Source organism: Salmo trutta, chromosome 20 (genome assembly GCF_901001165.1).
Source record: "Salmo trutta chromosome 20, fSalTru1.1, whole genome shotgun sequence".
Taxonomy (NCBI): domain Eukaryota; kingdom Metazoa; phylum Chordata; class Actinopteri; order Salmoniformes; family Salmonidae; genus Salmo; species Salmo trutta.
The window spans coordinates 55,007,800-55,030,813 of record NC_042976.1 but is presented as its reverse complement, the minus strand read 5'-3'; the positions used below and the strand labels follow the sequence as shown (position 1 = coordinate 55,030,813).

At 42.1% G+C, this 23,014-nt stretch overlaps 1 protein-coding gene across 8 annotated transcripts in view; it reads left to right on the top strand.

The window, feature by feature from the left end:
- mycbp2 (MYC binding protein 2) overlaps positions 1-23,014 on the top strand; it is a 347,166-nt gene that overhangs the window by 19,977 nt on the left and 304,175 nt on the right. The gene's annotated exons all lie outside the window — the stretch shown is intronic.

Here is a 23,014-nt window from a genome sequence, read left to right as displayed (position 1 = left end):
TGGGTGGATATTATAACAGAACATGGTCAAGATGTTTAAAATGTTCATAAATGACCAGCATGGTCAAATAATAATAATCATTGTAGTTGTCGAGGGTGCAACAAGCACGTCCGGTGAACAGGTCAGGGTTCCGTAGCCGCAGGCAGAACAGTTGAAACTGGAGCAGCAGCATGGCCAGGTGGACTGGGGACAGCAAGGAGTCATCATGCCAGGTAGTCCAGAGGCATGGTCCTAGGGCTCAGGTCCTCCGAGAGAAAGAAAGAAAGAGAGAAAGAGAGAATTAGAGAGAGCATATTTAAATTCACACAGGACACCGGATAAGACAAGAGAATACTCCAGATGAAACAGACTGACCCTAGCCCCCCGGCACATAAACTACTGCAGCATAAATACTGGAGGCTGAGACAGGAGGGATCAGAAGACACTGTGGCCCCATCCGATGATACCCCCGGACAGGGCCAAACAGGCAGGATATAACCCCACCCACTTTGCCAAAGCACAGCCCCCACACAACTAGAGGGATGTCTACAACCACCAACTTACCGTCCGAAGACAAGGCCGAGTATAGCCCACAAAATGTCCCATTTTTCTCTAAGATACAGTACTACTCTGGTAGTGGGGCAAACCCTGTATTTGCAGCAGTAAGAACATCACCCTGCTGAGATGTGATTCAGGGTAGGGGTTGGCTATAGCCTAGTCTTCCTTGGTGCTTTTGGTGCCCACCTGCCTGCATTGTTACCACTGCCAAGTGGGCAAAAAATCTTCCGCTGACAGATTCTCCTGACTACAGCTCGAGTCCTCTTAAGTGAATTAAGCATCTCTGTAGCTCTAGGATCAGTGAGAGTGAGTGCCCAACACGCTCCTCTCTCAAAATCTAATTTTATTAGAAAATAGAGAAATAATAGTTTTACTTTTGTCTCCACTCCTTTTCCTCTTTTAGTGCTCCTTTCCCAAACAGCCATTTTCTCTGTTTTGTAGCCTTATTGGTATATAACCTTATTTCTGTGGTAAATAGTGCTAAGCTCTGTACACATGCACAGCGTGTCCCTTGCTGAATGCCTTCGCTGTGCTGCCAAGAGTGTTACCCGCCCCGAGGAAAGAAGTGGAAGGGGAGAGTAGAGTAGATAACTCCCTGGTGTTGTACACTGAAAAATGAAGGACCGCTCCTTCCTAAATGTATGACATCACCGTCTGTCAGTAGCTTCAATGCCAGAAACATGACAACGCAGCAAGGCGAGGGGAAAACAATCAATAGCATGAAACATTCTCCGTCCGGAGGTTGGAGGACTGCGTAGTAACCCTATACCAGGCCTGGGCAATTATTTTCCATGGGGGGCCACATTAGAATATATTTTTGCCATCGCTGGCCAGAATCATATTACAGGATTATACATTGTGTATGACTGTGTTGACAGCTATATCTACTGTAAATCACATCCAGATATGCTACTTATTTAACTTTTTACTTTGTTCTCCTTTTTGGTAGGTATTTTCATTATTAAACATGCAATGAACTACACGGAGGGAAAAGTACACTGCATTCAGCACCACGGACAGAATTCTAGTTGGGTATGCGCAAACACAGAGCTCAACATTACATTTAAACTACTCCATGTGAGGAGTGAAGTCTGATGGGCATTGACTAGAGCAGTGATGTCGGGTATAGTTTCTGACGTCGCTATGCGCTGAGAGGAGAGGATCTGTGCCTTGACTTGTTATATTTCATCACTGAAAATGTGTGTTCACCTACATAGTTTGACCCACACAGTTCAAACAACTTCTGAGCATGACTCCTAATCTTTGGAAAGTTTAGTTAATCGAGAGATGCATAGAACCTCGTCAGTGACATTTTGTTTTGAATAGTTATCCAATCACTGCATTAGACTGCAGATCGATACGCTCAAGTTGCAGGTCAGTGGGACATTGAAGGTGAAAGGAGAGGAAACCAACAGCATGTCATTTTCCAACACTTTGAAATCCTCAAAATGACGAGAAGTCACCGTTCAAAGCACGCAGCAGCCATGTGTACTTCTCCAGCTGGTCATCTCAAAGGGAACAGACTAGTAGGGTCGGAAGGTGGGTGAGATTGTTGGCTTCTACTTGGTGGTTCAGGAGGAGTCATTTTCCCTTGAAGGCTTTGACAAGGCTGTACATCTGATGTGCAAAAAGGCCCTTCCCTTGTTGTTTGGAATTCTATTCATTCATGAGAGCCATGATGTCCACCGTGAGAGAGAAATCCGCCAACCATTCTTTCTTGCAGTTGAGAGAAATACACATTTTCCTTTCATTTGCAAAAACTCAGCAATCTCCAACTTCAGGCCCCACACCCTTTTAAGCACCTTCCCCAAACTCAGCCATCTCACGTTTGTGTGGTAGGGGAGATCTGCATGACCCGACTCTCTTCCAATGTGGTTTAAAGATTTTGCTCTTATGAAGTTTGCCACTTTTTAGTGACTGTATCCACAACATGACCCATTTTCAGAATACATTTACAGAGCACCTCCTGATGAATAATGCAATGCAGGAAAATCATTTTCTGATCTGGGTTCAGCTCAGCTACTTGATCTTGTATCCTTTTCAAAAGGTCAATGTTTTTTCCTGTCAAGTTTTGGCACCCATCAGTGGTCACACTGGATAACTTTTCAAAACTCAGTCCCAGCTTTGCCACACACTTATTAACCTCCTCCAATAATTTTTTCCCTGTGGTTGTGCTCTTCATTGACTGCACTGAAGCAAGCTCCTCTGTAATTTCAAAGTCTGGGGTTCTGGGGTTGCCCCGTAAGAATATCAACAACTGCACCGTGTCACGTGCATCACTGCTCTCATCCAGGGCCAAGGAGAAATAGGCAAAATCCTTTACCTTGTCTTTCATCTGTTCCATATTCTCTGCACGCTGTCACTGTTTGTCTTGACAGGGAAACATTTTCAAACAGCTCTTTCTTGTCGGCAAAGTATTGCTGCATAGTCAATTAAACAGTTAATGATTTCGCCCTCAGCGAATGGCTTGCTGTTTTTTTTATTTTAATTTTTTTCACTTTTTTACACCGTTTTCTCTTCAATTTTGTGGGATGCTATTTGGTAGTTAGTCTTGTCTCATCTCACCATCTCCCGTATGGATTCGAGAGGCGAAGGTCGGTCGAGAGCCGTGCGTCCTCCGAAACACAACCCAATCAAGCCGAACTGCTGCTTGACACAATGGCCACTTAACCCGGAAGCTAGCTGCACCATTGTGTCAGAGGAAACACCGTGCACCTGGTGACCGTGTCAGCGTGCACTGCGCCCGGCCTGCAACAGGAGTCGCTAGTGCGCGATGGGACAAGGACGTCCCTGCCGGCCGAACCCTCCCCTAACCCGAATGACGCTGGGCCAATTGTGCGCCACCCATTGGTCTCCTGGTTGCGGTCGGCTTTGACAGAGCCTGGACTTGAACCCAGATTCTCTAATGGCACAGTGATGCAGTGCCTTAGACCTCTGCGCCACCCGGGAGGTCTGGCTTGCTATGTTTAGCAATTGTGTGGGACAGTACATGGCTAGCTCTCGCAATTCCGTCGTGTGCTGAATGCAACTTTGTGAAAAGTCCTTGCTGCTTTTGCAACAGAGAAAGCAACTCTTTCGATTCACTTTCCCTCTGCTCAGAAGACATTCCTATATTTCTCTGCATGCTTCGTCTGGAAGTGTCGGGAGAAGTTGTAGTCTTTCAAGACAGCGATGCTCTCTTTTCACAGCTTTCCCTGACGCCTCAAATAAATATTTCGATGTCCACTCTTGCTGGAACACCCTACATCCATTCTCTACTATTCTTTGAAATCTTTGAAAAACACATTTTTGCACAATTTCTAGCTAGCTACTATTTGTAATTGTGACGTGTGTCAGTCAGTCTGTCCTCGTAGTTATTTATACGTGCCTTCAAAATAAATGTCATACAAGCGGTGGGAGTTAAATCATTACACAAAGACGAGTATTCATTGTGCTTTTAATTTCCACTTGTCAGAAGTAGATGTCCACTTGGTATGATGCTGGCTTGACCACAGGTAATGGTAACCTGGAAAGCCCATCAGAGTTGCAGTGCAGTTCTATCTTATATTAGGTGTGTGCTGCCAACAACGGCATTCTGCAATTGACGGAAATCCAGTATGTGGTCCAAAGATGCTCGTCAGCAGTAAGAAGGGTGAACTTCCTGTACAGATATTGGTGAAACATACTCACTCAAACGATGCTTAAGGCTTCTCGTTCTGTCTGTGCACTGTTACTTTTTGTTTTGTTCAGTGTCCTTGATTCGAAAGTGATCAACTTCTCCACCAGAAGGCACTATATGGGACACGACTGCTCCCAACTTGCGAGTTTGGCCCGTGCTGGGTTTTATTTGGCCCCTCAAGTTTTCTGAGCAAAATGTATTTTTATTTTTGCACAATGAAGACTGGAAACGTCAGCTCCAATTGATTTTAGTTTTGGAAATCTGTTCCCAAGTATTCCCACGCATAATACAGAGATGTGATGGTATACAAATGTAAGATCAGCCCAGTCAAAGCATTTCTCTGTGCTGGCACCCCAATGGCGGAACCAGCTTCCCCCTGAAGCTAGGCCAGCAGAATACCTGCCCATCTTCCGAAAACATCTGAATCCCTACCTCTTCAAGAGTATCTTAAATAATCCCACAGCAGCACTTACTATGATGACTGAGATATGTTTGTCCCACCTAGCTATCTTAAGATGAATGCACTTTAAGTCGCTCTGGATAAGTGTCTGCTAAATTACTAAAATGCCAATGTAAGTAAGGTTTGAAATTATTATGTTTAAGTCAAAATAATATTTCTGTTTGAGCTTATTGCGGTCAATTTGCAGTCTGGAAATGATTTGGAATTATGTTCCGGCCCCCTGAACATCTGCTCAAAATAAATATGCTTGATGATCCCTGCCATATTTGTATTTTTGTATTTATTAAGGATCCCCAGTAGCCAAGGCAGCAGCCACTCTTCCTGGGGTCTAGCAACATTAAGGCAGTTATATACAATTAAAAATATTACATTACATACCACTTTTCACAGCACGTGTGCCCTCAGGCCACTTTTCTAGAACCACATATCTACAATACAAAATCCAAGTGTATGTAGAGTGCGTATGTCTGTGCAAGGGCTGACCCCAATTAGTCGATTGTTTGGTCGTTAGGCTGTTTGCCCCGAGATTGTAAGTCGAGCAGTAAAAAATGATATGCATGCATACATACATACATACATGCATACATACAGTACTAGTCAAAAGTTTGGACACACCTACTCATTCAAGTGCTTAGCATATGTGGGAACTCCTTCAAGACTGTTGGAAAAGCATTTACAGGTGAAGCTGGTTGAGAGGATGCAAAGAGTGGGTAAGCTGTCATCAAGGCAAAGGGTGGCTACTTTGAAGAATCTCAAATATGAAATATATTTTGATTTGTTTAACCCTTTTTTGGTTACTACATGATTTCATGTGTTATTTCAATGTACAGGACAAACATAAATTGTGAATGCATACATTTCAAACATTCGTTATTATTTGTTTTATAAAAAATAAAAAATAAATTGTACTTTGGGAATCGAACCCACAACCCTGGCGTTGCACACACCATGCTCTACCAACTGAGCCACAGGGAAGGCCACTTATAATTCACTGTATAACAATTCCAGTGAGTCAAGTTTACATACACTAAGTTGACTGTACCTTTAAACAGCTTGGAAAATTCCAGAAAAGGATGTCATGGCTTTAGAAGCTTCTGATAGGCTAATTGACATCATTCGAGTCAATTGGAGGTGTACCTGTGGATGTATTTCAAGGCCTACCTTCAAACTCAGTGCCTCTTTGCTTGACAACATGGGAAAATCAAAAGAAATCAGCCAAAACCTCAGTAAAAAAATATCCTTGGGAACAATTTGCAAACGCCTGAAGGTACCACGTTAATGTGTACAAACAATAGTACGTATGTATAAACACCATGGGACCACGCAGCCGTCATACCGCTCAGGAAGGAGACGCGTTCTGTCTCCTAGAGATGAACGTACATTGGTGCGAAAAGTGCAAATCAATCCCAGAACAACAGCAAAGGACCTTGTGGAGATGCTGGACGAAACGGGTACAAAAGTATCTATATCCACAGTAAAACGAGTCCTGTATCAACATAACCTGAAAGGCCGCTCAGCAAGGAAGAAGCCACTGCTCCAAAACCGCCATAAAAAATCCAGACTACGGTTTGCAACTGCACACGGGGAAAGATCATACTTTTTGGAGAAACGCCCTCTGGTCTGATGAAACAAAAATATAACTGTTTGGCCATAATGACCATCGTTATGTTTGGAGGAAAAAGGGGGATACTTGCAAGCCAAAGAACACCATCCCAACCGTGAAGCATGGGGGTGGCAGCATCATGTTCTGGGGTGCTTTGCTGCAGGAGGGACTGGTGCACTTCACAAATAGATGGCATCATGAGGGAGGAAAGTTATGTGGATATATTGAAGCAACATCTCAAGACATCAGTGAGGAAGTTACAGCTTGGTCGCAAATGGGTCTTCAAAATGGACAATGACCCCAAGCATACTTCCAAAGTTGTGGCAAAATGGCTTAAATACAACAAAGTCAAGGTATTGGAGTGGCCATCGCAAAGCCCTGACCTCAATCCCATAGAAAATTTGTGGGCAGAACTGAAAAAGCGTGTGCGAGCAAGGAGGCCTACAAACCTGACTCAGTTACACTAGCTCTGTCAGGAGGAATGGGCCAAAATTCACCCAACTTATTGTGGGAAGCTTGTGGAAGGCTACCTGAAATGTTTGACCCAAGTTAAACAATTTTAAAGGCAATGCTACCAAATACTAATTGACTGTACGTAAACTTCTGACCCACTGGGAATGTGATGAAAGAAATACAATCTGAAATAAATCTCTGTACTATTATTCTGACATTTCACATTCTTAAAATAAAGTGGTGATCCTAACTGACCTAAGACAGGGAATTGTTACTAGGATTAAATGTCAGGAATTGTGAAAAACTGAGTTTAAATGTATTTGGCAAAGGTTTATGTAAATTTCTGACTTCAACTGTATATATTTGTAATAATGACAATTACAACATTAGTGAATGAACACTTATTTTAACTTTATATAATACACAAATAAAAATATTTTGTCTCAAATAAATAATGAAAGATGTTCATTATTGTTTAAATAATGCAAAAACGCAGTGTTGGAGAAGAAAGTAAAAGTGCAATATGTGCCATGTAAAAAAAGGCTGACGTTTAAGTTCCTTGCTCAGAACATGAGAACATGTTAAAAGGAACCACCATTCCATGAGTTCAATATTCCCAGTTAAGAAGTTTCAGGTTGTAGTTATTATAAGACTATTTCTCTATACCGTTTGTATTTCAGATACCTTTGACTATTGGATGTTCTTATAGGCACTATAGTATTTCCAGCCTAATCCCGGGAGTTGATAGGCTTGAAGTCATAAACAGTGCTGTGCTTCAATCATTGCGAAGAGCTGCTGGCAAACGCAGGAAAGTGCTGTTTGAATGAATGCTTACGAGCCTGCTGCTGCCTACCGCCGCTCAGACTGCTCTATCAAATATCAAATCATAGACTTTATTATAATATAATAAGCACACAGAAATACGAGCCTTAGGTCATTAATAGGGTCAGACCCAGAAACTATAATTTTGAAAACAAAACATTTACAAAACATGCAGGTTTAAAAAAATATATACTTGTGTATTGATTTTAAGAAAGGCATTGATGTTTATGGTTAGGTACATTTGGTGCAACGGTGGTGCTTTTTTCGAATGCGCTTTTGTTTAATCATCACCTGTTTGACGAAGTAGGCTGTGATTCGATGATAAATTAACAGGCACCACATTGATTATATGCAATGCAGGACAAGCTAGTTAAACTAGTAATATCATCAAACGTGTAGTTAACTAGTGACTATGTTAAGATTGATTGATTGGTTGAATGCAAGAAAGTAACTTACACAAGCGCAGCAAGGAGCCAAGGTAACAGGTGGTCAGCCTGCCACAGTCTCCTCGTGGATTGTAATGTAATTGGTCAATAGTCGGCGAACAAAAATGCCGAATTACCGATTTGTTAACTTGAAATCGGCCCAAATTAATCGGTCATGACGATTTTTAATCGGTCTACATCTAATCATCACAAGCCAGTTGGATGTGTAATGACGGGTTGAAGTGCCTCATGTCAGGAGTCCTTGGTTTTCATGAATGCTTCCTCGCTTTGTTCTCTCCATTTCGTTGCTAAGATCGGAATGAAGCGTCTGTAATTCCGTAACCCCAGGAAAGAACCTAGTTTGCTCACGTTCTGAGAAGCTGGGGCTCCAAGATTGCCTTGACTTTGTGGGATTTGACGTTTCAGATGCCGCTGTTAGTCCGTAGTCCTTCAACCACTTTAAGGTCACTTCCAAGTTCCGGATATTGTCCTTCTTCCAGTAACGAGGATGTCATCCAGGTAGCATTGTCCTCCTGGCAAATCCATCTGATCTTGTCCATCGCCGTTTGGATCAGAGCTGGAGCACTTGTGATTCCAAATGGTAGACGTCAGTACCTGAAGAGCCCCTTGTGTGTCATGGAGTTCAGCATCTCCTTTGACTTTTCATCCATGTGCATCTGCAAGTTGACTTGGTAGAGGTTGACTTTTGACCACCAGCTAAGCCTGCGAAAAAGTAGTCGGATACAACTCAGCGGTAAACACCAGGTTAACTGTGACCTTAAAGTTACCACATGTCCTGATTCCACCATCCTTAATGTAACAGTGCATGTCAGAGCAAAAACTAAGCCATGAGGTCGAAGGAATTGTCCGTAGAGCACCAAGACAGCATTGTGTCAAGTCACTGATCTGGGGAAGGGTACCTAAATATTTCCGCAGCAGACTCTTCCTAGAGCTGGCCACCCATCCAAACTGAAAAATCGGGGGAGAAGGGCCTTGGTCAGACCTGATAGTCACACTGACAGAGCTCCAGTGTTCCTCTGTGGAGATGGGATAACCTTCTAGAAGGACAACCATCTCTGCAGCACTACACCAATCAGGCCTTTATGGTATAGTGGACTTGAGGTCGACCGATTTTAATCGGAATGGCTGATTTTTTTTTATTTTTTATTTATTTAGGGCCGATTTCAAGTTTTCATAACAATCGGTATTTTTGGCCACCGATTTAAAAAATAAAAATAAAAAAAAAAAAAATAAAAAAATACCTTTATATTTATTTATTTATATATTTTTTTATTTTTTTTACACCTTTATTTAACTAGGCAAGTCTTAAGAACACATTCTTATTTCCAATGACGGCCTAGGAACGGGGGTTAACGGGGGGATTCGTTTTTGCAACCTTCCGGTTACTAGTCCAACGCTCTAACCACCTGCCTTACATTGCACTCCACGAGGAGCCTGCATGGCAGGCTGACTACCTGTTACGCGAGGGCAGCAACAAGCCAAGGTAAGTTGCTAGCTAGCATTAAATGTATCTTATTAAAAACTATCAATCTTAACATAATCACTAGTTAACTACACATGGTGGTTGATATTACTAGTTTATCTAACGTATCCTGCGTTGCATATAATCGATGCGGTGCCTGTTAATTTATCATTGAATCATAGGCTACTTCGCCAAACGGGTGTTGATTTAACCTGTTGAGGATCTTATCCCGATCTTATCCCGGTATTGGGATTCATTGTCATGTGACCATGGCGGGGAATTCAAAACTGCAAGAGTAATCATTTCAAAAAATCAAATAATCAACTATTTTCCTCCATTTGAAAGATATATCTCCTAAATCTAACCACGCTGTCCGATTTTCAGAGGCATTACGGAGAATGCATAAAGTTAGGTTATGTGAGGAGAGTACATTGACAATAGCTGCGTGTAATGTTTAGCCAATTCAAAGAAGGGCATCAACAGACAGAAAACTAGCTAGAATTATGCACTTACCTTTGACAATCTGCATCAGATGACACTCATAGGACATTATGTTATACAATACATGCATTTTTAGTTCCATCAAGTTCATATTTATATCCAAAAACAGCATTTACAGTCGCGGTGAAATTCAGAATTTTTTTCGGCTCGAATGCACCCAGTGAATCCAGCATTACAAATCACGGAATTACTATTCGAAAACATTGGTAAATTATAATATTGTCATTCAAAGAATAATATATTATCATCTCGTAATTGCTACCGAATGGCCAGATCTCAAAATAACTTTACTGGGAAATCACATTTTGCATAAACTGGGTACTATGCTAACAACAATAAGCTATATGCTAAGCTAAGCTAAGCTGTACCGTTAGCATTAGCATCATCTAATATCGATAATAACATTCTAAATATCCCCTTACCTTTGATTATCTCCATCAGAAGGCGCTGCCAGAGATCCCAGGTCCAGAACAAATGTGGTTTCTTTTGACAAAGTTCATAATTTATGTCCAAATAGTTAGCGTTCAGTAGGCTCCCACAAAATGAGGTGGGCAGTGTAAAGTCACGTCGAAAAGCTAAAGAAAACCTAGTAAATAATCTATTTACGTTTGTTTAAACATGTCAAACGTTGTTTAGCACTAATCTTTTGTTCCATTTTTAACGTGAAACATCAGTAAACATCAGTAATATTTTCACACAACCTATCAAGTGTCTAGAATAAACGATAATGACAAAGGCACTCTTCTCAGATTCATGCGCAGGCGCAAAAAATGAAGTGATGACGTGTCAACTTGTAAGCTTTCTAATTCGGTCTGTATTCATGACAGATGCTTCCAACAACTTTCTAAAGATCGTTGACATCTAGTGGAAGCAGTAGGAGTTGCGAACTGAATCCTTTCTCACTGTGGTATCTTTAAAACAATGACACTAAATAGTACAGTCACAAAATTCTCTTTTTTTTTTAAAATCTATTTTTCACAGGTTTTTGCCTGCAATATGAGTTTTGTTATACTTACAGACACCATTCAAACTGTTTTAGAAAATTCAGAGTGTTTTCTATCCGAATGTGTTAATAATATGCATATCCTAGCTTCTGAGTTGGTGTAGGAGGCAGTTAAAAATGGGCACATATTTCTTTCAAAATTCTCAATACTGCCCCCGTGGCCCGTAGAGGTTAACAAGCGCATTTGCGAAAAAAGCACTGTCGTTGCACCAATGTACCTAACCATAAACATCAATGCCTTTCTTTAAAATCAGTAAACAAGTATATATATTTTTAAACCTGCTTATTTAGTTAATATTGCCTGCTAACATGAAATTGTGTCACATCTCTAGCGTTCATTGCACGAAGAGTCAGGGTATATGCAACAGTTTGGGCCGCCTGGCTCGTTGCGAACTAATTTGCCAGAATTTTACGTAATTATGACAACATTGAAGGTTGGGCAATGTAACAGGAATATTTAGACTTAGGGATGCCACCCGTTAGATAAAATACGTAACGGTTCCGTATTTCACTGACAGGAAAAACTTTTTGTTTTCGAGATGATAGTTTCCGGATTTGACCATATTAATGACCTAAGGCTCATATTTCTGTGTGTTATTATGTTATAATTTAGTCTATGATTTGATAGAGCAGTCTGACTGAGCGATGGTAGGCAGCAGCAGGCTCGTAAGCATTCATTCAAAACAGCACTTTCATGCGTTTTTCCAGCAGCCCTTCGCAATGCATTGCGCTGTTTATGACTTCAAGCCTATAAACTCCCAAGATGAGGCTGGTGTAACCGATGTGAAATGGCTAGCTAGTTAGCCGGGTGCGCGCTAATAGCGTCACTCGCTCTGAGACTTGGAGTGTTTGTTCCCCTTGCTCTGCATGGGTAACGCTGCTTCGAGGGTGGCTATTGTCGATGTGTTCCTGGTTCAAGCCCAGGTAGGAGCGAGGAGAGGGACGGAAGCTATACTGTTACACTGGCAATACTAAAGTGCCTATAAGAACATCCAATAGTCAAAGGTATATGAAATACAAATCGTATAGAGAGAAATAGTCCTATAATTCCTATAATAACTACAACCTAAAACTTCTTACCTGGGAATATTGAACACTCATGTTAAAAGGAACCACCAGCTTTCATATGTTCTCATGTTCTGAGCAAGGAAATGAAACGTTCACTTTTTTACATGGCACATATTGCACTTTTACTTTCTTCAACACTTTGTTTTTGCATTATTTAAACCAAATTGAACATGTTTCATTTATTTGAGGTCAAATTGATTTTATTGATGTATTATATTAAGTTAAAATAAGTGTTCATTCAGTATTGTTGTAATTGTCATTATTACAAATAAATAAAATAAAACATCGTCCGATTAATCGGTATCGGCTTTTTTTTTGTCCTCCAATATTCGGTATCGGCGTTGAAAAATCATAATCGGTCGACCTCTATAGTGGACAGACGGAAGCCACTCAGTAAAAGGCACATGACAGCCTGCTTGGAGTTTAACAAAAGGCACCTAAGGACTCTCAGTACATGAGAAGCAAGATTCTCTGGTCTGATGAAGACAAGATTTTGGCCTGAATTCCAAGCATCACGTCTGGAGGAAACCTGTCACCATCCCTACGGTGAAGCATGGTGGTGGCAGCATCATGCTGTGGGAATGTTTTTCAGTGGCAGGGACTGGGAGACTTGTCAGGGACGAGGGAAAGATTAACAGAGCAAAGTACTGAGAGATCTGCAGAGAAACTCTGGGGTATCCTTGTAGCGTCATACCCAAGAATATTTGAGGCTGTAATCGCTGCAAAAGGTGCCTCAACAAAGGACTGAGTAAAGGGTCTGAATACTTATGTAATTGTGAGATTTCAGTTTTTTTTGTTTTCATTTACAAAAATGTCATTTTGGAGATTGTGTAGATTGATTTCTAAAATTATTTAACCAGGCATGTCAGTTAACCTCTCTGGGCAAGGTGGGACATGACCTGCGGGACACAATATTCAACAGCCAGTGAAATAGCATGGCGCGAAATACAAATACAGCAAAAATATCATAATTTCAATTTCTCAAACATACGACTATTTTACACCATTTTAAAGATAAACTTCTCCTTAATGTAACAACATTGTCCGATTTCAAAAAGGCTTTACAGCGAAAGCAAAACATTAGATTATGTTAGGAGAGTACATAGACAAAAATAACCACACAGCCATTTTCCATGCAAGGACATGCGTCACAAAAACCCAAAACACAGCTAAATGAAGCACTAACCTTTGACGATCTTCATCAGATGACACTCCAAGGACATCATGTTACACAATACATGTATGTTTTGTTCGATAAAGTTCATATTTATAGCCAAAAACAGCATTTTACATTGGCGCATGATGTTTCGAAAATGTATTCCCACCAAAACTGCCGGTGAAGTGCACATCAATTTACAAAAATACTCACCATAAATGTTGACAAAATACATAACAATTATTTAAAGAATTATAGATACAGTTCTTCTTTATGCAACCGCTGTGTCAGATTTTAAAATAGCTTTATGTAGAAAGCACATTTTTCAATATTCTGAGTACATAGCTTTCCATCACAGCAAGCTATACAGACACCCGCCAAGTTCGGGGTCCCCTAAACTCAGAATTAGTATTATAAATATTTTCTTACCTTTGCTGGTCTTCGTCAGAATGCACTCCCAGGACTGCTACTTCCACAAGAAATGTTGTTTTTGTTGGAATTAATCCATATTTATGTCCAAATACCTCCGTTTTGGTCAAGCGTACAGAGCACTATCCAAAGGCATAACGCGCGAGTGCGGTACCAGAGACGAAAAGTCTAAATGTTCCATTACCGTACTTAGAAGCATGTCACACGCTGTTTAAAATCAATCTTTATGGTATTTTTTTACGTAAAATTGCGATAATATTCCAACCGGACAATAGCATATTCATTCAAGAAGAAAAAGAAGGAATGGCGCTCTCACAGGATCGCGCATATCCAGTCCCTTTGTCCCCAGGCAGTCCACTGATTGACTGAGCTCCTATACTCTGCCCAGTGACAGGAGAATGCTGAAATAACCTTCTGAAGGCTGTTGACAGCCAATGGAAGCCTTAGGCAGTGCAACGTGACCCGATAGAGATTCAAAAGAACTACAATTCTCAGGTTTTTGCCTGCCATATGAGTTCTGTTATACTCTCAGACACCATTCAAACAGTTTTAGAAACTTCAGTGTTTTTTATCCAAATCTACTGATAATATGTATATTCTATTTTCTGGGCCAGAGTAGTAACCAGTTTAATTTGGGTACGTTTTTCATCCGGCCATGAAAATACTGCCCCCTATATTTTAAGAAGTTAAGAACAAGTTCTTATTTACAATGACTGCCTACTAAAAGGGCCTCTTACGGGGGCCTGGGATAACAAACCAAAAAATAATACAATATAAATATAGTACAAAACACACACATTACAACACTCCATAAATAGAGACCTAAGACGACAACATAGCAAGGCAGCAACACAACATGGTAGCAGCACAAAACATGGTACAAACATTATTGGGCACAGTCAACAGCACAAAGGTCAAGAATGTAGAGACAACAATACATCACACAAAGCAGCCACAACTGTCGGTAAGAATGTCCATGATTTGAGTTTTTGAATGGAGATATTGAGATAAGACTGTCCAGTTTGAGTGTTCGTTGCAGCTCGTTCCAGTCGCTAGCTGCAGCGAACTGAAAAGAGGAGCGACCCAGGGATGTGTGTGCTTTGGGACCTTTAACAGAATCTGACTGGCAGAATGGGTGTTGTATGTGGAGGATGAGGGCTGCAGTAGATATTGCAGATAGGGCGGAGTGAGGCCTAACAGTTTTTTATAAATAAGTATCAACCAGTGGGTCTTGACGGGTATACTGATATGACCAGTTTACAGAGGAGTATAGAGTGCGGTGATGTGTACTATAAGGAGCATTGGTGGCAAATCTGATGGACAAATGGTAAAGAACATCTAGCCGCTCGAGAGCACCCTTACCTACCGATCTATAAATTATGTCTCCATAATCTAGCATGGGTAGGATGGTCATCTGAATCAGGGTTAGTTTGGCAGCTGGGGTGAAAGAGGAGCGATTACAATAGAGGAAACCAAGTCTAGATATAACTTTAGCCTGCAGCTTTGATATGTGCTGAGAGAAGGACAGTGTACCGTATAGCCATACTCCCAAGTACTTGTATGAGGTGACTACCTCAAGCTCTACAAGCTCTTAACCCTCAGCGGTAGTAATAACACCTGTGGGAAGAGGGGCATTCTTCTTACCAAACCACATGACCTCTGTTTTGGAGGTGTTCCGAACAAGGTTAACTTCCCTGGGCTTGTGTCCCACCTAGTCAACAGCCATTGGAATCGCGTGGCGCGAAATACAAATACCTCAAAAATGCTATAACTTCAATTTCTCAAAGATATGACTATTTTACACCATTTTAAAGACAAGACTCTCGTTAATCTAACCACACTGTCCGATTTCAAAAAGGCTTTACAGCGAAAGCAAAACATTAGATTATGTCAGAAGAGTACCCTGCCAAAAATAATCACACAGCCATTTTCAAAGCAAGCATATATGTCACAAAAACCAAAACCACAGCTAAATGCAGCACTAACCTTTGATCTTCATCAGATGACACTCCTAGGACATTATGTTATACAATACATGCATGTTTTGTTCAATCAAGTTCATATTTATATCAAAAAACTGCTTTTTACATTAGCATGTGAGGTTCAGAACTAGCTTACCCACCGCAAACTTCCGGTGAATTTACTAAATTACTCACGATTAACGTTCACAAAATACATAATTATTTTAAGAATTATAGATACAGAACTCCTTTGTGCAATCGCGGTGTCAGATTTTAAAATAGCTTTTCGGCGAAAGCACATTTTGCAATATTCTGTGTAGATAGCCCGGCCATCACGGCTAGCTATTTTGACACCCACCAAGTTTGGCACTCACCAAACTCAGATTTACTATAAGAAAAATTGGATTACCTTTGCTGTTTAAAATCAATTTTTATGCTATTTTTCTCGGAAATAGCGATAATATTCCAACCGGGTGACGTTGTATTCATTCAAAGGCTGATTTTTTTTTTTTTGAATTCTCATGAACGCGCATCTCCAGTGTCACTGTTCCCAGCCTGACCACTCACAAAATCTCCTGCTGTTCTTCGCCCAGAGACAGGAGACACGTCATTCCACTTTCTGGCGCCTTCTGAGAGCCAATGGAAGTCTAAGAAAATGTCACGTTACAGCAGAGATGCTGTATTTTCGATAGAGATGCAACAGAAGGACAAGAAATTGTCAGACGGGGCACTTCCTGTATGGAATCTTCTCAGGTTTTGGCCTGCCATATGAGTTCTGTTATACTAACAGACACCATTCAAACAGTTTTAGAAACTTTAGGGTGTTTTCTATCCAAATCTACTAATTATATGCATATTCTCGTTTCTGGGCAAGAGCGTAACCAGTTTAAATCGGGTACGTTTTTTATCCGGCCGTGCAAATACTGCCCCCTAGCCCCAACAGGTTGTAAGGGTAGAGAAAGCTTGTTGGACTCCAAGAATGCTTTGTTGTAGAGCATTTAACACAAAATCCAGGGAGGGGCCAGCTGAGTGTAAGACTATCATCTGCATATAAATTGATGAGAGCGAGCTTCCTACTGCCTGATTATTGTCTTTTGTTGATTTTATATAACATTCCAACCTCGTTTAGCATGATCTATTCAATTAAGGCACAATTCTATTTGTATTAATTTGCATCACTGTCAATGACATATACTTTTATTTTGAAGGCTAACCGCAAAGTCCACTATTGTGGCTAATCCTTATTGTGGCTAGCTTCACGTAGATGGTTCCGACCACCATTAACATTTACATTTAAGTAATTTAGCAGATGCTCTTATCCAGAACGACTTACAAATTGGTGCATTCACCTTATGATATCCAGTGGAACAACCACTTTACATTAGTGCATCTAAATCTTTAGGGGGGGGGGGGGGTAGAAGGATTACTTTATCCTATGCTAGGTATTCCTTAAAGAGGTGGGGTTTCAGGTGTCTCCGGAAGGTGGTGATTGACTCCGCTGTCCTGGCGTCGTGAGGGAGCTTGTTCCACCATAGGGGTGCCAGAGCAGCGAACAGTTTTGACTGGGCTGAGCGGGAACTGTGCTTCCTCAGAGGTAGGGAGGCGAGCAGGCCAGAGGTGGATGAACGCAGTGCCCTTGTTTGGGTGTAGGGCCTGATCAGAGCCTGAAGGTACGGAGGTGCCGTTCCCCTCACAGCTCCGTAGGCAAGCACCATGGACTTGTAGCGGATGCGAGCTTCAACTGGAAGCCAGTGGAGAGAGCGGAGGAGCTGGGTGACGTGAGAGAACTTGGGAATGTTGAACACCAGACGGGCTGCGGCGTTCTGGATGAGTTGTAGGGGTTTAATGGCACAGTCAGGGAGCCCAGCCAACAGCGAGTTGCAGTAATCCAGACGGGAGATGACAAGTGCCTGGACTAGGACCTGCGCCGCTTCCTGTGTGAGGCAGGGTCGTACTCTGCGAATGTTGTAGAGCATGAACCTACAGGATCGGGTCACCGCCTTGATGTTAGTGGAGAACGACAGGGTGTTGTCCAGGGTCACGCCAAGGTTCTTAGCACTCTGGGAGGAGGACACAAGGGAGTTGTCAACCGTGATGGCGAGATCATGGAACGGGCAGTCCTTCCCTGGGAGGAGGAGCAGCTCCGTCTTGCCGAGGTTCAGCTTGAGGTGGTGAGCCGTCATCCACACTGATATGTCTGCCAGACATGCAGAGATGCGATTCGCCACCTGGTTATCAGAAGGGGGAAAGGAGAAGATTAATTGTGTGTCGTCTGCGTAGCAATGATAGGAGAGACCATGTGAGGATATGACCGAGCCAAGTGACTTGGTGTATAGTGAGAATAGGAGAGGGCCTAGAACAGAGCCCTGGGGGACACCAGTGGTGAGAGCACATGGTGCGGAGACAGATTCTCGCCACGCCACCTGGTAGGAGCGACCTGTCAGGTAGGACGTAATCCAAGCGTGGGCCGCGCCGGAGATGCCCAGCTCGGAGAGGGTGGAGAGGAGGATCTGATGGTTCACGGTATCAAAGGCAGCAGATAGGTCTAGAAGGATGAGAGCAGAGGAGAGAGAGTTAGCTTTAGCAGTGCGGAGAGCCTCCGTGACACAGAGAAGAGCAGTCTCAGTTGAATGCCCAGTCTTGAAACCTGACTGATTAGGATCAAGAAGGTCATTCTGAGAGAGACAGCAGGAGAGCTGGCCAAGGATGGCACGTTCAAGAGTTTTGGAGAGAAAAGAAAGAAGGGATACTGGTCTGTAGTTGTTGACATCGGAGGGATCGAGTGTAGGTTTTTTCAGAAGGGGTGCAACTCTCGCTCTCTTGAAGACGGAAGGGACGTAGCCAGCGGTCAAGGATGAGTTGGTGAGGTAGGGGAGAAGGTCTCCGGAAATGGTCTGGAGAAGAGAGGAGGGGATAGGGTCAAGTGGGCAGGTTGTTGGGCGGCCGGCCGTCACGAGACGCGAGATTTCATCTGGAGAGAGAGGGGAGAAAGAGGTCAAAGCACAGGGTAGGGCAGTGTGAGCAGGACCAGCGGTGTCGTTTGGCTTAGCAAACGAGGATCGGATGTCATCAGCCTTCTTTTCAAAATGGTTGACGAAGTCATCCGCAGAGAGAGAGGAGGGGGGGAGGGGGAGGAGGATTCAGGAGGGAGGAGAAGGTAGCAAAGAGCTTCCTAGGGTTAGAGGCAGATGCTTGGAATTTAGAGTGGTAGAAAGTGGCTTTAGCAGCAGAGACAGAAGAGGAAAATGTAGAGAGGAGGGCGTGAAAGGATGCCAGGTCCGCAGGGAGGCGAGTTTTCCTCCATTTCCGCTCGGCTGCCCGGAGCCCTATTCTGTGAGCTCGCAGTGAGTCGTCGAGCCACGGCGCAGGAGTGGAGGACCGAGCCGGCCTGGAGGATAGGGGACAGAGAAAATCGAAGGATGCAGAAAGGGAGGAGAGGAGGGTTGAGGAGGCAGAATCAGGAGATAGGTTGGAGAAGGTTTGAGCAGAGGGAAGAGATGATAGGATGGAAGAGGAGAGAGTAGGCGGAGAGCGAGAGCGAAGGTTGGGACGGCGCAATACCATCCGAGTAGGGGCAGAGTGAGAAGTGTTGGATGAGAGGGAAAAGGATACAAGGTAGTGGTCGGAGACTTGGAGGGGAGTTGCAATGAGATTAGTGGAAGAACAGCATCTAGTAAAGATGAGGTCAAGCGTATTGCCTGGAATTATAGGACTATTTCTCTCTATACAATTTGTATTTCATATACCTTTGACTATTGAATGTTCTTATAGGCACTTTAGTATTGCCAGTGTAACAATATAGCTTCCGTCCCTCTCCTCGCTCTTACCTGGGCTTGAACCAGGAACACATCGACAACAGCCACCCTCAAAGCAGCGTTACCCATGTAGAGGAAGGGAAACAACAATCCAAGTCTCAGAGCGAGTGACGTTTGAAACGCTATTAGCGTACACCCCGCTAACTAGCTAGCCATTTCACATCGGTTACACCAGCCTAATCTCGGGAGTTGACAGGCTTGAAGGGGTGGGTATAATTTGTGGAACGTTCCAACAGGAATCTGTTCTAAAAAACGTAAAGTAAAAGGTTGCCAACCAACAACGCATACAAAGTAGCAACGCATACAAACCTAGCTAACTAGCTGCTGAATAGGCATCAACTCACCACGTAGCGGACAGACATTTTTCGGAATGAATGTCATGAGTGAAAAACGCAATGAAATGGACCACTCACTACCCGGTATCTTAGTCTGCCGCTATACAACTTTGTATGCGTTGTTTTTTGCCAACCTTGTTATTTACGAAGTTTTTGGAATAGATTCCTGTTGGAATGTTCCACAAATTATACCCACCCGGCTTGAAGTCATAAACAGCTTGAAACACAGCGAAGCGCTGCTGGCAAAACGCACGAAAGTGCTGTTTAAATGAATGCTTACGAGTTATGTTATGTCAATGTTATGTCATAATTACGTAAAATTCTGGCAAATTAGTTCGCAACGAGCCAGGCGGCCCAAACTGTTGCATATACCCTGACTCTGCGTGCAATGAACGCTAGAGATGTGAAACAATTTCATGTTAGCAGGCAATATTAACTAAATATGCAGGTTTAAAAATATATACTTGCTTATTGATTTTAAAGAAAGGCATTGATGTTTATGGTTAGGTACATTGGTGCTACGACAGTGCTTTTTTCGCAAATGCGCTTGTTAAATCAACACCCGTTTGGCGAAATAAGCTGTGATTCAATGATAAATTAACAAGCACCGCTCGATTATATGCAACACAGGACACGTTAGATAAACTAGCAATATCATCAACCATGTGTAGTTAACTAGTGATTATGGTAAGATTGATATCTTATAAAAAACAAAGTTTAATGCTAGCTAGCAACTTACCTTGGCTTCTTGCTGCCCTCGCGTAACAGGTAGTCAGCCTGCCATGCAGGCTCCTTGTGCGTTGGATTGGATTAGTAACCGGAAGGTTGCAAAAACGAATCCCCGAATCCCCCCCCTAAACAAGGCAGTTAACCCCCGTTCCTAGGCCGTCATTGAAAATAAGAATGTGTTTTTAATCTGACTTGCCTAGTTAAATAAAGGTGTCAAAAAATAAACAAATAAAATAATCGGCAAATCGGTGGCCAAAAATACCGATTTGTTATGACAACTTCAAATCGGCCCTAATTAATCGGGCATTCCGATTAATCGGTCGACCTCTACTTTAATGTTACAATTGTTTCTGGTGTTATCCCTAAGATCTGCAAAGCGGCACCTGTCTTCCCCCTACATAAAGGATGAGATCCTTCTGACTTAGATACTAGTGTCCAATCATCTTGCCTTTCCAGAGTTTTAGAATCCCTGGCCAACTGTCAGCTAAGACTTCTCACTCACTTCTTAATGTGCACCAATCCGGTTTTAGAACGGCTATGATTGTTTTAATGTTAAATTGATTAGATCATAATAATCATTGTGCTTTCCAAGGCCTTTTGAAACTGTTGACGATCATACTCATTCAAAGGTTTGAGAATTATCTGTCAGATAGAACAGTGAGATTTCTGATGGTGTTTAGTCTGGATTCCATAATATTATGGGTCGGTATTGGAACCTGTTCTTTTGACTATTTTTTAAAATAATATTGGGCTATCCGTTAACTTTTAATGTTCATTTGTATGCAGACAATACTTATGTATGCCATTGCCCCAATTGTAGACCAGGTGTTGTTAGAGCTGCAATCTGACTTTGTTGCCTTCCAGAAAGCCCTGGTTGGTTTAAAACCTGTACTTAATGTGGGCAAGACAAAATACATGTTCTCCAATTCTTGCTTGTTTTTCAGATGGATTAGATATTTATTAATTGAAAGGTTCTCCCATTGATCGGGTTCCCTTCTACAAATATCTGGGGTTTTGGATTGACAAGGATTTAACGTTTTAAAAAGACATACTGATGAGCTAGTTAAAAAGCTAAGATTTAAAGTGGCCTTTTTGTAAAATAGAGCATTGGGGAACGTCCCGCCCCCCCACTGCGTGTGCCTTGTCTATTTCTATGGCCACAAGCACTGTTCATGACACAAACTGTTCACACCCCTCTTGTTGGTGGAGAGAGTTTTGCAGGTTTAAAGCTTATTTCCTGCAATTCTACACATTTTGTCACAGGGTGCAAAGTAAATGGTGCAGTTTTAAAGGAAATATTCCTGCAATTCTCTATACATTTTGCTCTGTCTAATGTATGTTCATGTGATATTTGAGTGACCAACAAATTACAACTATCTATGGGCTAAAAAACCTAAATAAAAAAACTTTAGCTGACCTGGGCTAGTTGATATATGCAATGACTAACATGACGAGGAACTGATGATGCACTACCCACTTTTGAAATTGCACCTTGTGCATTCTGTTATTACAACTTTCAAGTTCCTTTTTAAAAAAAATTGTCGACCCACGTGCCCCACCCCAGGGGGGGGACACCCCACAGTTTGGGAACCACTACTGTAGAGCACTTCACTATTCCCTTTTTGGGGAAGTACAGAAGCTTCCGACCTACCTAACTTTGTTGTTGCGATATAAAGACATGAGTTACCAAACCCATTCATAGGGTTGGTTAACTCTTGAGGTTCGTCAGGTCTCCACCGAATTCGGCAATCCGCTTTTGTTTTAATGCACCTCACTGCTGGATACAGTTCCGGAACTCATTACAATTAGATGTTCTGGTGCCACTCGTGCAGTTTAGGGTGTTAATTGAGGACCTAGTGGCTGAGGACTGTAACGGTTTTTCATACATTTGTGTTTTTGTATTGATTGCTCTTTTGTTTGACGTTGTATTGATTGTGATCAGGGCACCCTTGGGAATGAGACCGTTTCAATGGGTTTCCCCTGAATAAATAATCTAATAATTATATAGATGCACAGTGAAACATTAAAACCTTTCTCATATTGAGTTGCCCTCAGAACAACCTCAATTAATTGGGGATGAGCTATAGTACAGTCAAGTGTATATAGTTTAGTAGAGTACAGTAAATTGCACTGTACTCAAATCTCTTGTACTGTAATGTACATGGGATGGTGTCAGTAAGAGCCAGGAGTGGTGACATTAACTGGAGAGAGAGGGGTTGTCCAGACTATTTTAACACTCTTGCTTTGACAACCATGCGACAGAATGAGAAATAAATCAGTTATTAGCTGAACATAACAGTATGCCAGTGCAAGGGAGTACAGCAACAGGTGACTCAACTGTAGTTTGACTACTATGAATTCCCATTGTAGCCAATTCAGTTGCAGTCATTCTGTTACTGATTTGGTAACATTGTTTTAATCACTTAAATCATAAACCAAGTTGTCATCATTAAAAACAGGAATTGGTAAGTCAACCTTCAGTTGTTAGTAGTTCTGTGAACTTTCATTTTTCTCCCTCGTGAGGGAGAGAAATTAGAAAATATCTTAAAAGATGTGGGTTTTTGGTAACATAATTA